The sequence below is a fragment of the Bos javanicus genome, chromosome 22 (assembly GCF_032452875.1).
Source record: "Bos javanicus breed banteng chromosome 22, ARS-OSU_banteng_1.0, whole genome shotgun sequence".
NCBI lineage: Eukaryota > Metazoa > Chordata > Mammalia > Artiodactyla > Bovidae > Bos > Bos javanicus.
The window spans coordinates 49,082,215-49,095,402 of record NC_083889.1 but is presented as its reverse complement, the minus strand read 5'-3'; the positions used below and the strand labels follow the sequence as shown (position 1 = coordinate 49,095,402).

Here is a 13,188-nt window from a genome sequence, read left to right as displayed (position 1 = left end):
TCATCAGTCTTGTCTCCTAAACTCGCAATTGGGAGGCACTGGGCTTTGTATTTCTGAAGACTCTGGGTACCTCCTCGTATGAGAGTGAAAACATGCTACACACTCTCAGCCTGCCACTAGGACCCAGCGAGGATTACACCCATTGGTTTTGTGTTTGGCAAGCCCCAGACAGAAGTCAGCCACTTGGCTGGCTCTCCTGGGAACAGAGCAGCCCAGAGAAACCACAGGAGGCTGGCCTGAGTGATGACTGGACACAATGTTTTACAAGCTTAATGCTAATTTAGATTCTATTTTCTTTTTTAAAATTACTTTATTTGGCTGTGTTGGGTCTTAATTGCAGCACATTATGGGGTCTTTGTTGTATCTGGATGCTATTTTCTTTGGGAAATAGCAGATACCATGATCTTAAGGAACCTCAGAACTGCCTCTACCCTCCCCCATGATTGCAAGCTTCTCAAGGGTGCTAAACACAAATAAGGCTCCCACTGATATCAAACACTTCCACTCTATGGATGACACCATTCTTAGTGACTTCAACATTGACTGGATGATACCCCCATGCTTCTTGCCTCTCACCTCCTGTGATTTTGACTTCCACCCTAACTTAGTCATTCACTCCTGTGATTGTACTAAAGACCATTGTTTCTGAGGCTATCTATGGGGAAGGACTATTTTTTTAAACGTTCAGTCCATCATAGGCCAATTATTTTGTAAAACAATCAAATTTTGATGAATATAAATGGAAAAGCATATAGAATACAAAGCTTGTTTTTAATTATTTGAACATACATAAAATTACTATTTCAAATTGCTTTCAGTTCAGTTCAGTTCAGTTGTGTCTGACTCTTTGCGACCCCATGAACCGCAGCACACCAGGCCTCTCTGTCCATCACCAACTCCCAGAATCCACCCAAACCCATGTCCGTTGAGTCGGTGATGCCATCCAACCATCTCATCATTTGTTGTCCCCTTCTCCTCCTGCCCTCAATCTTTCCAAGCATCAGGGTCTTTTCCAATGAGTCAGCTCTTCGCATCAGGTGGCCAAAGTACTGGAGTTTCAGTTTGAACATCAGTCCTACCAATGAACACCCAGGACTGATCTCCTTTAGGATGGACTGGTTGGATCTCCTTGTAGTCCAAGGGACTCTCAAGAGTGTTCTCCAACACCACAGTTCAAAAGCATCAATTCTTCGGTGCTCAGTTTTATTTATAGTCCAACTCTCACATCCATACAGGACCACTGGAAAAACCATAGCCTTGACTAGACGGACCTTTGTTGACAAAGTAATGTCTCTGCTTTTCAATATGCTGTCTAGGTTGGTCATAACTTTCCTTCCAAGGAGTAAGCGTCTTTTAATTTCATGGCTGCAGTCACCATCTGCAGTGATTTTGGAGCCCCCAAAAGTAAAGTCTGACACTGTTTCCACTGTTTCCCCATCTATTTCCCATGAAGTGATGGGACCAGATGCCATGATCTTAGTTTTCTGAATGTTGAGCTTTAAGCCAACTTATTCACTCTCCTCTTTCACTTTCATCAAGAGGCTCTTTAGTTCTTCACTTTCTGCCCTAAGAGTGGTATCATCTGCATATCTGAGGTTATTGATATTTCTCCCAGCAATTTTAATTCCAGCTTGTGCTTCCTCCAGCCCAGCATTTTTCATGGTGTACTCTGCATATAAGTTAAATAAGCAGGGTGACAATACACAGCCTTGATGTACTCCTTTTCCTATTTGGAACCAGTCTGTTCCATGTCCAGTTCTAACTGTTGCTTCCTGACCTTCATATAGGTTTCTCAAGAGGCAGGTCAGGTGGTCTAGCCTTCCCATCTCTCTCAGAATTTTCCAGTTTGTTGTGATCCACACAGTTGAAGGCTTTAGCATAGTCAGTGAAGCAGAAGTAGGTGTTCTTTTAGAATTCTCTTGGCTTTTTTGATGATCCAACAGAGGTTGGCAATTTGATCTCTGGTTCCTCTGCCTTTTCTAAATCCAGCTTGTACACCTGGAAGTTCACGGTTCATGTACTATTGAAGCTTAGCTTGGAGGATTTTGAGCATGACCTTTAGCATCTGAAATGAGTGCAGTTGTGAGGTAGTTTGAACATTCTTTGGCATTGCCCTTCTTTGGGACTGGAATGAAAACTGGACCTTTTCCAGTCCTATGGCCACTGATGAGTTTTCCAAATTTGCTGGCATATTGAGTGCAGCACTTTCACAGCATCATCTTTGAGGATTTGAAATAGCTCATCTGGAATTCCATCACCTCCACTAGCTTTGACCCTGCACAGCATGGCTCATAGTTTTATTGAGTAGAAAAGGCTGTGATCCATGTGATCAGTTTGGTTAGTCTTCTGTGATTATGGTTTTCATTCTGTCTGCCCTCTGATGGATCATACTTGATTTACAATGTAATAGTTTCTGCTGTACAGTGAGGTGAATCATTTATACATATACATATGTCCACTCTTTTTAGATTCTTTTCACATATAGGTCATTATAGAATATTGAACAGAGTACTCTGTGCTATACAATAGGTTCATCTGTTTTATATATACTAATGTGTATACGTCAATCCTGATCTTCTAATTTATCCCTCCCCCCATTACCCTTTGGTAACCACATGTTTGTTTTCTACATCTGTGACTATTTTGGTTTTGTAATAGGTTATAATCTTGCTTCCTGACCTGAAGATTTTACATTATTTCCTGTCTCTTCAGGTCAGGTCTTTTGCCCTATCTGAGGCTACCCCTCCACTTGGCTCTTCTTGTACTGTTTTTTTTATCTTTTGTTCACTGTCACCTCTTACCTTTGCAATGATGTCATCCTGTAATTTCATTTCTCTGAATCAGTTTCCACCTTATCACCAAGTCATTCCCATCAGCCTACAAACTATCCCCCATAATTAAAAAGTCCATGCTTGACTATCTCATATTCCAGGTTTTACGTCTCCTCAAAGCAAAATATGTTGTCACTGCCTCCCCTTCTTCTGTTCCCATACTCTCCTAAACTCACTCCAATTGGACTTCCCTTACCCCCAACTCCATAGAAACAATACGCATCAAAAGTACTCAATGAGAGAGACTGTTGGCAAAAATGATGAAAATTAGGGACTTCCCTGGTGGTCCAGTTGCTAAGAATCTGCACTTCCACTGCAGGGGGGCACAAGTTCAATCCCTGGTTAGGGAACTAAGATCCCACACACCACACGGTGCTGCCAAAAAAAAAAAAAAGAATACCTCCCATGACCATTCACTCAGTCTGCTTGATTCAGAGGAATCCTCTCTGAATATTCACTTTTACTTTCCTCCATTCATTCCCTTCCACATCAGTCCATCATGAAATGCTGTTGGCTCCATCTCTGCAATACAACAGTATCTGCAATATAAGAGATGAATGAAGATTCGAAAAACTAGATCTCTCACACATTGCTCATGGAAATATAAAATGGAGTAACTGCTATGGAAAACAGTTTGGTATTCTCTCAGAAAGTTAATTATGGAATTATGAATAACCCAGCACCTAGATATATACCCAAGAGAACTGAAAACATATGTTCAAACAAAAGGTTCAAAATTTTGTAGTTAGATAATAGCTAAAAACTTGGAAACAACCAGAATGGGTGAATGACTAAATAAATCATAGTACAGTCATACAATGGTATACTACACAGCCATAGAAATGAACAAGTGCTACATACAACTTGTATGGACCTCAAAGAAAAGTACAGACCTGACATTGGTAGAACCATCTACCTTCCAACTATGGGGAAATCTAAGGGATCGCAGACCTGAGGGATTTGAACCAATATTCCCAAGTCATGGGCATTCTATGTTGTTTAAGAGAGAGAGTCAAGTCTACCCAAAGTTGCAGGCAGGGGAAGGTGAATTTCCACAGTTGTTAAGGATTCAAGTCCTATATCTGGGGTCTCTGGGCAAGGCAGGAGGTGGAGCCTGTGGTGGACTCAGCATAGAGTTTACAAAGAACAACCTACCCTTATCTTTCCCCTTTTAACTCAGATTACAGGAAAATGTTGATAAAACTGCATTGATGAGCATGAAAGTAGAAAAGAAAAAGAGAGAAAAACCTCCACCCTCCAAACCAAAAACTTCACCCTCTAAACCAAAAGTAAGTCAACAGAGCCTCTCAAAGTTGAGGGGGACCCCAACATGCAGTGAGTCTAAAGTCACCCAGGAGTGACTGTTGTCTTCTCTGTGGCCCATAGCATGGGATGAGCAGGGAATTTGTCACCCAAAGCAAAGTCTATTTGTGAGTGAAAGATAGTGTTAAGGATTATTGTTCAGGAACAACAGTCATAAGCCGAGAGTGTCCCAGTCCAACCAAGATGAGTGGTTGTCCTGTCCAGAGTTGGAATGAATAAAAATTGACTCATCCTCGGTTGTCCTTTTGTCCTAGTTCCTTCTAGGTCTGAAAAGGTGGGTGACTGAGACATGGAGACATGGATTACAGGGAGAAGAAACCCTGCAAAGTGGGAACCCCAGGCTATGCAAAGTTGGGGAGTGGGGTTGTGAGGGCTGTGTTTGCGGGATACATAGTGAACTATAGTGAAACCCAAGTCTGGAATTGTGTGGGAGTGTGTGTGTGTTTACATGAGTGCATATATATGTGTTAACTGAAGTTCAAGATGTGAGAACCAAAAGAAGTGAAAGTGAGGAATAAATGAGCAGGGCTCCAAACTGTGTGGGACAGGCAAACATCTAATCCTGTGATTTGACAGAGAAGCCAGCAAGTTGTGCATTGGAGCTGGTGTCAGGCATGAAAGGAGAGCAAAGGATGCCCCTTTTTCAGCCTGTGGATGAGATCTGAAGGGAAGTGATATGCTTCCCAGGTAGGTTTCAGGCCCAGCTGCAACAGAATAACCCTTTGACTCATAGACCGTGGTGTTCTTGTTCTAGACTGGCCAAACAAGCCCAAGGAACCAAGTGACAGCTAGGGCAGGTGTGCCCCCAAGCAACATATGAGGACTGTGAGACTCCAAGTTCAGCTGTGATATGCCTGTTAATCAAGAGTGGCAGAGATGGGGAACTTGTCTGGTCTTCTGGCTCCAGCCAGTGGCCTGCCCAGTGCTCAGGAACTACTGAGGAACTGACCATTGCTAACGAAGTATCAGGGCCCCTTCCTGGCTAATGCCAGAGCTGAGGTGGGTGGGGAACATTTTCTGAGTGTCCCTTCTTTTTCCTTGCAGGCCCTCCCTAAAAAGGAAGGTGAAGAACAGAAAACTATAAAGATTCAGGCCTGGTGGCGGGGCACCCTGGTGTGCAGGACACTACTGCATGCAGCACTCAGAGCATGTATCATTCAGTACTGGTGGAGACAGAGGCTGGAAGGGCTATTGGAGAAGAAGCGATCGTCTGTGCTGGAGAATTATACTTGGGAAAAATGGGCAGTGGTCAACCTACAGTCCTGGGTTCGCATGTGGCACACCCGTCTTTGTTACTGCCGTTTGCTCCAAGCTGCCCGAATCATCCAAGTCTGCTGGTGCTGGCATAATTGCCAGGCCCATGGCTTTTTCCAGGGCCGTTATGACCTCAAAGCAAGCCAGCTAAGACTTGAGCTTGACATCTTTCTGGGGTCACACATCTGTCGGATTACGGACTGCATCCCCTTCCCAAAAAAGAACTGATCAGGTCGGCTCCAACACTCTGTCACAAGGTTTCTGTCAGACAAGCTTCAGTTCAGTTCAGTTCAGTTGCTCAGTCTTTGTGACCCCATGGACTGCAGCACGCCAGGCCTCCTTGTCTATCACCAACTCCTGGAGTTTACTCAAATTCATGTCCATTGAGTCAGTGATGCCATCCAACCATCTCATCCTCTGTCGTCCCCTTCTCCTCCTGCCTTCAATCTTTCCCAGCATCAGGGTCTTTTCCAATGAGTCAGCTCTTTGCATCAGGTGGCCAAAGTATTGCAGTTTCAGCTTCAGCATCAATCCTTCCAATGAATATTCAGGACTGATTTCCTTTAGGATGGATTGGTTGGATCTCCTTGTAGTCCAAGGGACTCTGAAGAGTCTTTTCCAACACCACAGTTCAAAAGCATCAATTCTTTGGCACTCAGCTTTCTTTATAGTCCAACTCACATCCATACATGACTACTGGAAAAACCATAGCTTTGACTAGATGGACCTTTGTTGGTAAAGTTATGTCTCTGCTTTTTAATATGCTGTCTCAGTCCAGTTCAGTTCAGTCGCTCAGTCGTGTCCGACTTTCTGCGACTCCATGAATCGCAGGACACCAGGCCTCCCTGTCCATCACCAACTCCTGGAGTTCACTCAGACTCATGTCCATTGAGTCAGTGATGCCATCCAGCCATCTCATCCTCTGATGTCCCCTTCTCCTCCTGCCCCCAATCCCTCCCAGCATCAGAGTCTTTTCCAATGAGTCAACTCTTTGCATGTGGTGGCCAAAGTACTGGAGTTTCAGCTTCAGCATCATTCCCTCCAAAGAAATCCCAGGGCTGATCTCCTTCAGAATGGACTGGCTGGATCTCCTTGCAGTCCAAGGGACTCTCAACAGTCTTCTCCAACACCACAGTTCAAAAGCATCAATTCTTCAGTGCTCAGCTTTCTTCACAGTCCAACTCTCACATCCATACATGACCACTGGAAAAACCATAGCCTTGACTAGATGGACCTTTGTTGGCAAAGTAATGTCTCTGCTTTTCAATATGCTGTCTAGGTTGGTCATAACTTTCCTTCCAAGGAGTAAGCGTCTTTTAATTTCATGGCTGTAATCACCATCTGCAGTGACTTTGGAGCCCAAAAAAATAAAGTCTGACACTGTTTCCACTGTTTCCCCATCTATTTCCCATGAAGTGATGGGACCAGATGCCATGATCTTAGTTTTCTGAATGTTGAGCTTTAAGCCAACTTATTCACTCTCCACTTTCACTTTCATCAAGAGGCTTTTTAGTTCCTCTTCACTTTCTGCCATAAAGGTGGTGTCATCTGCATATCTGAGGTTATTGATATTTCTCCCAGCAATCTTGATTCCAGCTTGTGCTTCTTCCAGCCCAGCGTTTCTCATGATGTGCTCTGCATATAAGTTAAATAAGCAGGGTGACAATATACAGCCTTGACGTACTCCTTTTCCTATTTGGAACCAGTCTGTTGTTCCATGTCCAGTTCTAACTGTTGCTTGCTGACCTTCATATAGGTTTCTCAAGAGGCAGGTCAGGTGGTCTGGTATTCCCATCTCTTTCAGAATTTTCCACAGTTTATTGTGATCCACACAGTCAAAGGCTTTGGCATAGTCAATAAAGCAGAAATAGATGTTTTTCTGGAACTCTCTTGCTTTTTCCATGATCCAGCAATGTTGGCAATTTGATCTCTGGTTCCTCTGCCTTTTCTAAAACCAGCTTGAACATCAGGAAGTTAATGGTTCACATATTGCTGAAGCCTGGCTTGGAGAATTTTGAGCATTACTTTACTAGCGTGTGAGATGAGTGCTGTCTAGGTTGGTCATAACTTTCCTTCCAAGGAGCAAGCATCTTTTAATTTCGTGGCTGCAGTCACCATATGCAGTGATTTTGGATCCCAAAAAAGTAAAGTCTGTCTCTGTTTCCACTGTTTCCCCATCTTTGCCATGAAGTGATGGGACCAGATGCCATGATCTTAGTGTTCTAGATGTTGAGTTTGAAGCCAACTTTTTCACTCTCCTCTTTCACTTTCATCAAGAGGCTCTTTAGTTCTTCTTCACTTTCTGCCATAAGGGCAGTGTCATCTGCAGATCTGAGGTTATTGATATTTCTCCCAGCAATCTTGATTCCAGCTTTTGGAATTGGCCTAGGAATGCTCTTGGGTTAGAAGAATTAACAGTTAAAATGGTCATGCTACCCAAAGCAATCTGCAGATTTAACACAATCCCTATCAATTTTTTCATGACATTTATCACAAAACTGAAACAAAAAATCCTAAAATTTATATGGAACCCAGAAAGACCCAGAACTGGCAAAGCAATCCTGAGGAAAAAGAACAAAGCAGGAGGCATGACCCTTCCAGACTTCAGACAATACTACAAAGCTACAGTAATCAAAGCAACATGGCACAAAAACAGACCTATAGATCAATGGGACAGAATAGAGAACCCAGAAATAAACCCATACACCAATGGTCAGTTAATCTTCAACAGGGGCTTCCCCGATAGTCCAGTGGTTAAGAATCCACCCTGAAATTCAGGGGACAGTGGTTTGAGCCCTGGTCTCCACATGTTGTGGAGCAACTAAGCCTGTGCACCACAACTACCGAGTCTGTGCTCTACAGCCCAGAAGCCACAATACTGCAGCCTGTGTGCCTAGACCCGAGCTCCACAATAAGAGAGACCACCACAATGAGAAGTCTGCACACCACAGCCAGAGAGTAGACCTCGCTTGCTACAACTAGAGAAGGCCCTTGCACAACAAAGACCCAGTACAGCTAAAAATGAAATAAAATAAATCTTTTTAAAAATCTTCAACAAAGGAGACAAGAATATATAATGGAGAAAAGACATCTATTCAGCAAGTGGTGTTGGGAAAGTTGGACAACCCCATGTAAATCAATGGTTATGAGAGGGTAACAGGTAGGAAAGCAAGAAGTCCCCAAGCGGCAGGAGGAAATTAACTGCAAGTGGCAGACATTTTTTCCTTCTTTACAAAAAATTGAGAGAGACACCTGGTTCTGCCTTGAGTTAACCAATGTGTTTTTCTCATGGAAATGCTTTTCTTAAGCTATGTTAATGAAACTATGTATTTGCTTAGGAATCTGCCTGCTGAACGCTGAAGAATTGATGCTTTTGAACTGTGGTATTGGAGAAGAATCTTGAGAGTCCCTTGGACTGCAAAGGGATCCAACCAGTCAGTCCCAAAGGAAGTCATTCCTGAATATTCCTTGGAAGGACTGATGCTGAAACTCCAATACTTTGGCCACCTGATGCGAAGAGCTGACTCATTGGAAAAGACCCTGATGCTGGGAAAGATTGAAGTCAGGAGGAGAAGGGGATGACAGAGGATGAGATGTTTGGATGGCATCACTGACTCAATAGACATGAGTTTGAGTAAACTCCAGGAGTTGGTGATGGACAGGGAAACCTGGCGTGCTGCAGTCCATGGGGTTGCAAAGAGTTGGACACGACTGAGTAACTGAACTGAACTGAACTGAATTCCAAAAGTCCCCCCACCTGCCTTGGGCTACATAAGCCTGCACAGCATGGCCTTTCCCACCTCACTCTCTCAGTGCCCTTCCTGGTGGCTCTGCTAATATCAATGTGTTTCTCTTGTTGCCTCATCTAGAATTTGAATGATCTGAGAGTGAATCTAATCATGGATTGGTCACCTGAGAGCCAGAAGTGGAGTGTTATGATTTGCCTAGTTCAACTAGTCAGCAGAAGGAAGCCATGGGCAATCATCAGCCATTCATGAAACAGCTGCATGAGGAATAGATGAAGTGGTCAGGTCCTTCTCTTGCCCTCTACTCTACTTAGACAAAGCATGTGTCTGTCAGCCTTCACTCAAGAATAACCTCTGAGCTCTACCTTCTAAAGAAAGTGGGTAGTCTTACCATGAAGATATCCTATCATGGGTCTACAGGGAAATTGTCAGGGCAGTATTTTTCAAATTTCATCAATGGTCCCAATGATGTGGAAGGTTTAATTAAAGCAGACTGTGAACCCCATCCATCATTTCTGGCTCAGTATATCATGTTCCCAAGAATGAGTATTTCTAATAAATTTCCAAGTGATGTGTGGCAACTTATCTAGGGAACACCACTACACTAGAAAAATCTATAATTCTTACCCTTCTGAATGGGAAAGGTCAGTTTCTGCCTCCTATAAGTCTTCTCCTATGTGTCTCCTTTACTGCTCATAAAAAATACTTTATATTTGACACTTTTGGAGCATCTTATTTCTGGCCTTTCCCGTCTTAAGAAAAAGGGTTTAAACTAAAAATTCCATGTTTTAATCTTGCATTGATCTTTTTGATGACCAGCCTCATCATTAGTCCATCCAGGAGCTCTCCCAGAGTCACCACATTAGAACAAAGGATACTTCTAACACTCAGGAAATCATAAGAATTTCAGGAACTCTGTATCAAAATCCAGTTCAAAGACAAAATATTAGAACAAAAGATACTCCTCATGCTCTTATCACTTAAGAAATTACAAGAGTGCTTCCTAGGACTCTCTAGGCTTCTACCATTTCTCTGTGGTTCTTCTTGTTTCTCCACTCATGCTATTCCTGCCTCTTCCCCTCGCCTCCTGGATTTAACAAGCTCTCCTGAGGCCTAGGCCTCCAAGTGTTGGGGGAAAACTGTATCAGCCACATTGGCAAGATCAAAGCCATGTTCATTTCCAGGGCAAAGATCATGAAGCCCAATGGTGAGAAGCTGGACAAGTTCTGGTCTGAAATCTTCTACACCCTCCTAGAGTTGTAGATGAACTCAGACCTGAAAACTCAGCTGCGGGAGCTGAACATCACAGCTGCCAAGGCCACTGAAGTTAGTGTTGGTCAAAAAGCTCTTTTAATCTTTCTTTTTATTCCTCAAATGAAATATTTCCAAAAATTCCAGGTCTGACTACTGCGTGACTTGGAGAAGTTCAGCAGGAAACACGTCGTCTGTTGCTCAGAGAAGAATTCTGCCTAAGCCAACTCAAAAAACCATACAAAAAAATAAGCAAAAGCATCCCAGGAGCTGCAGTCTGACAACCGTGCATGATGTAATCCTGGAAGATTTGGTTTCCCCAAGTGAGATTACAGGCAAGAGAATCTGCAAGAAACTGAATGGCAGCTGGCTCATAAAGGTTCATTTGGATAAAACACAGCAGAACAATGTGGAACACAAAGTTGAAACATTTTCTGGTGTCTGTAAGAAGCTCATGGGTGAACTCCCCAATGGTTCAGTGGTTAGGAATCTGCCTGCCAGTGCATGGGACATGGGTTCGATCCCTGGTCTGGGAAGATTCCACATGCCATGGGGCAACTAAGCCCAGGCGCCACAACTACTGAGCCTGTGCTCCAAAGCCCATGAACCATAACTACTGAAGCTCACACACTATAGAGCCTGCAAACCACAAATACTGAGTCCACACGTTATAACTACTAAAGCCTGCCCACTCTAGAGTCAGCGTGCCATCTCTATTTATTATAATTAATAAATATTACTTTTGAGCAGCTGACTTTTAAAATATGTGTTTATTTATTTTTGGCTGCACTAGGTCTTCATCACTGCTTGCAGGCTTTCTCTACTTGTGGCGAGCAAGGGCTACTCTTTAGTTGTGGTGCATGGGCTTCTTATTGCCATGGCTTCTCTTGTGTGGAGCACACACTCTAGGGCACAAGCATGGGCTCTAGGGCACTCAGGCTCAGCAGCTGTAGCTTTTAGGCTCTAGAGGGTAGACTCAGTGGTTGTGGCGCATGGGCTTTTTTGCCCTGTGGCATGTGGGATCCTCCTGGACCAGGGATTGAATCCATGTCCCCTGCATTGGCAGGTGAATTCTTAACCACTGGACACCAAGGAAATCCCAGCAAAGCACTCCTGAGAAAGAAAAGTGAAGCTGGAGGAATCAGGCTTCCTGACTTTGGACATACCACAAAGCTACAGTAATCAAAAAAACACGGTACTGGCACAAAAACAGAAATATAGATCAATGGAACAAGATAAAAAGTCTGGAGATAAACTGTCACTCCTGTGGTCACATGATCTATGACAAAGTAGGCAAGAATATACAATGAAGAAAAAGAGTCCCTTCAATAAATGGTGCTGGGAAAACTGGACAACTGCATGTAAAAGAATGAAACTACAACACTCCCTAACACCATACACAAAGATAAACTCAAAACAGATTAAAGACCTAAATGTAAGGCTGGACACTATAAAATTCTTAGAGGAAAACATAGAATGCTCCTTGACATGATTTGCAGCAAGATTTTTTTTTTATTCATTTCCTATAGTGATTAAAATAAAAACAAAAATAAATGAGGTCTAATTAAACTTAAAGTCTTTTGTACAGCAAAGAAAACCATAAACAAAACAAAAAGATAAATTTAAGAATGTAAGAAAATATTTGGAAGCAAAGCAGCCGACAGTGGGTTACTTTCCAAAATATATAAACAGCTCATGAAGCTTAATATCAAAAAACAACCCTATCAAAAACTGAGCAGAAAATTTACAAAAGACATCTCTCCAAAGAAAACATACAGATGGCCAAAAAGCACATGAAAAAATGCTCAGAATCACTAATAAAGAAATGCAAATCAAAACTACAGTGAGGTATCACTTTATACCTTCAGAATGACCTTCATCAAAAAATCTACAAACAATAAATGCTGGCAAGGGTGTGAAGAAAAGGGAACCCTCTTGCACTGTTGTTGGGAATGTAATTTGATACAGCCACTGTGGAGAACAGTATGGAGGCTCCTTAAAAAACTGAAAATAGAACTACCATATGACCCAGCAATCCCACTCCTAGGCATATACTCAAAGAAAACTTTAATTCAAAAAGATACACACACCCCAATGTTCCCTGAAGCACTGTTTACAGTAGCCAGGAGATGGAGCAACCTAAGTGTCCATCAACAGAGGAATGGGTAAATAAGGTATCATACATTTATACAATGGACTATTACTCAGCCGTAAAAAGAACAAAATAATGCCATTTGCAACAATATGGATAGACCTGGAGATTGTCATATTAAGTGAAGTAAGTCAGACACAGAAAGACAAATATCATATGATAGCGCTTACATGTGAAATCTTTTTTTAAAAAAGGTACAAATTAACTTTTTACAAAATAGAAGTAGAGTCATGGATGTAGAAAACAAACTTATGGTTATGAGGCCATGAGGGGGAGGATAAAGTGAGAGTTTGGCACTGACATATATACTCTGTGTGTGTGTGTGCTCAGTCCCTTCAGTCGCATCTGACTCTGCGACCCCATGGACTGTAGCCCACCAGGCTCCTCTGTCCATGGGATTTTGCAGGCAAGAATACTAGAGTGGGTTGCTGTGCCCTCCTCCAGGGGATCTTCCCAACCCAGGGGTCGAACCCGCCTCTCTTAAGTCTCCTGCGTTGGCAGGCAGATTCTTTACCACTGAGTCACCAGGGAAGCTCCAATTTGAAAGATATCACCTTCAAAATCTACCCTGCACCACACATTTTTGTTTTCTGTTTAATTAATTTTATATTGTTGTTTTTATTCTACTGCT

The 13,188-nt window shown here is 42.8% G+C and overlaps 1 protein-coding gene and 1 pseudogene across 1 annotated transcript in view; both read left to right on the top strand.

Moving 5' to 3' along the window:
* Nucleotides 1-13,188, top strand: part of GRM2 (glutamate metabotropic receptor 2) — a 101,056-nt gene that overhangs the window by 87,129 nt on the left and 739 nt on the right. Inside the window, exons 13-15 of the mRNA XM_061397492.1 lie at nucleotides 4,019-4,120; nucleotides 5,199-5,640; nucleotides 9,278-9,531. The gene's annotated coding sequence lies outside the window, so the exon portion shown is untranslated. The remainder of the gene's footprint in view (nucleotides 1-4,018; nucleotides 4,121-5,198; nucleotides 5,641-9,277; nucleotides 9,532-13,188) is intronic.
* LOC133235709 (small ribosomal subunit protein eS7-like) lies at nucleotides 9,531-13,188 on the top strand (annotated as a pseudogene).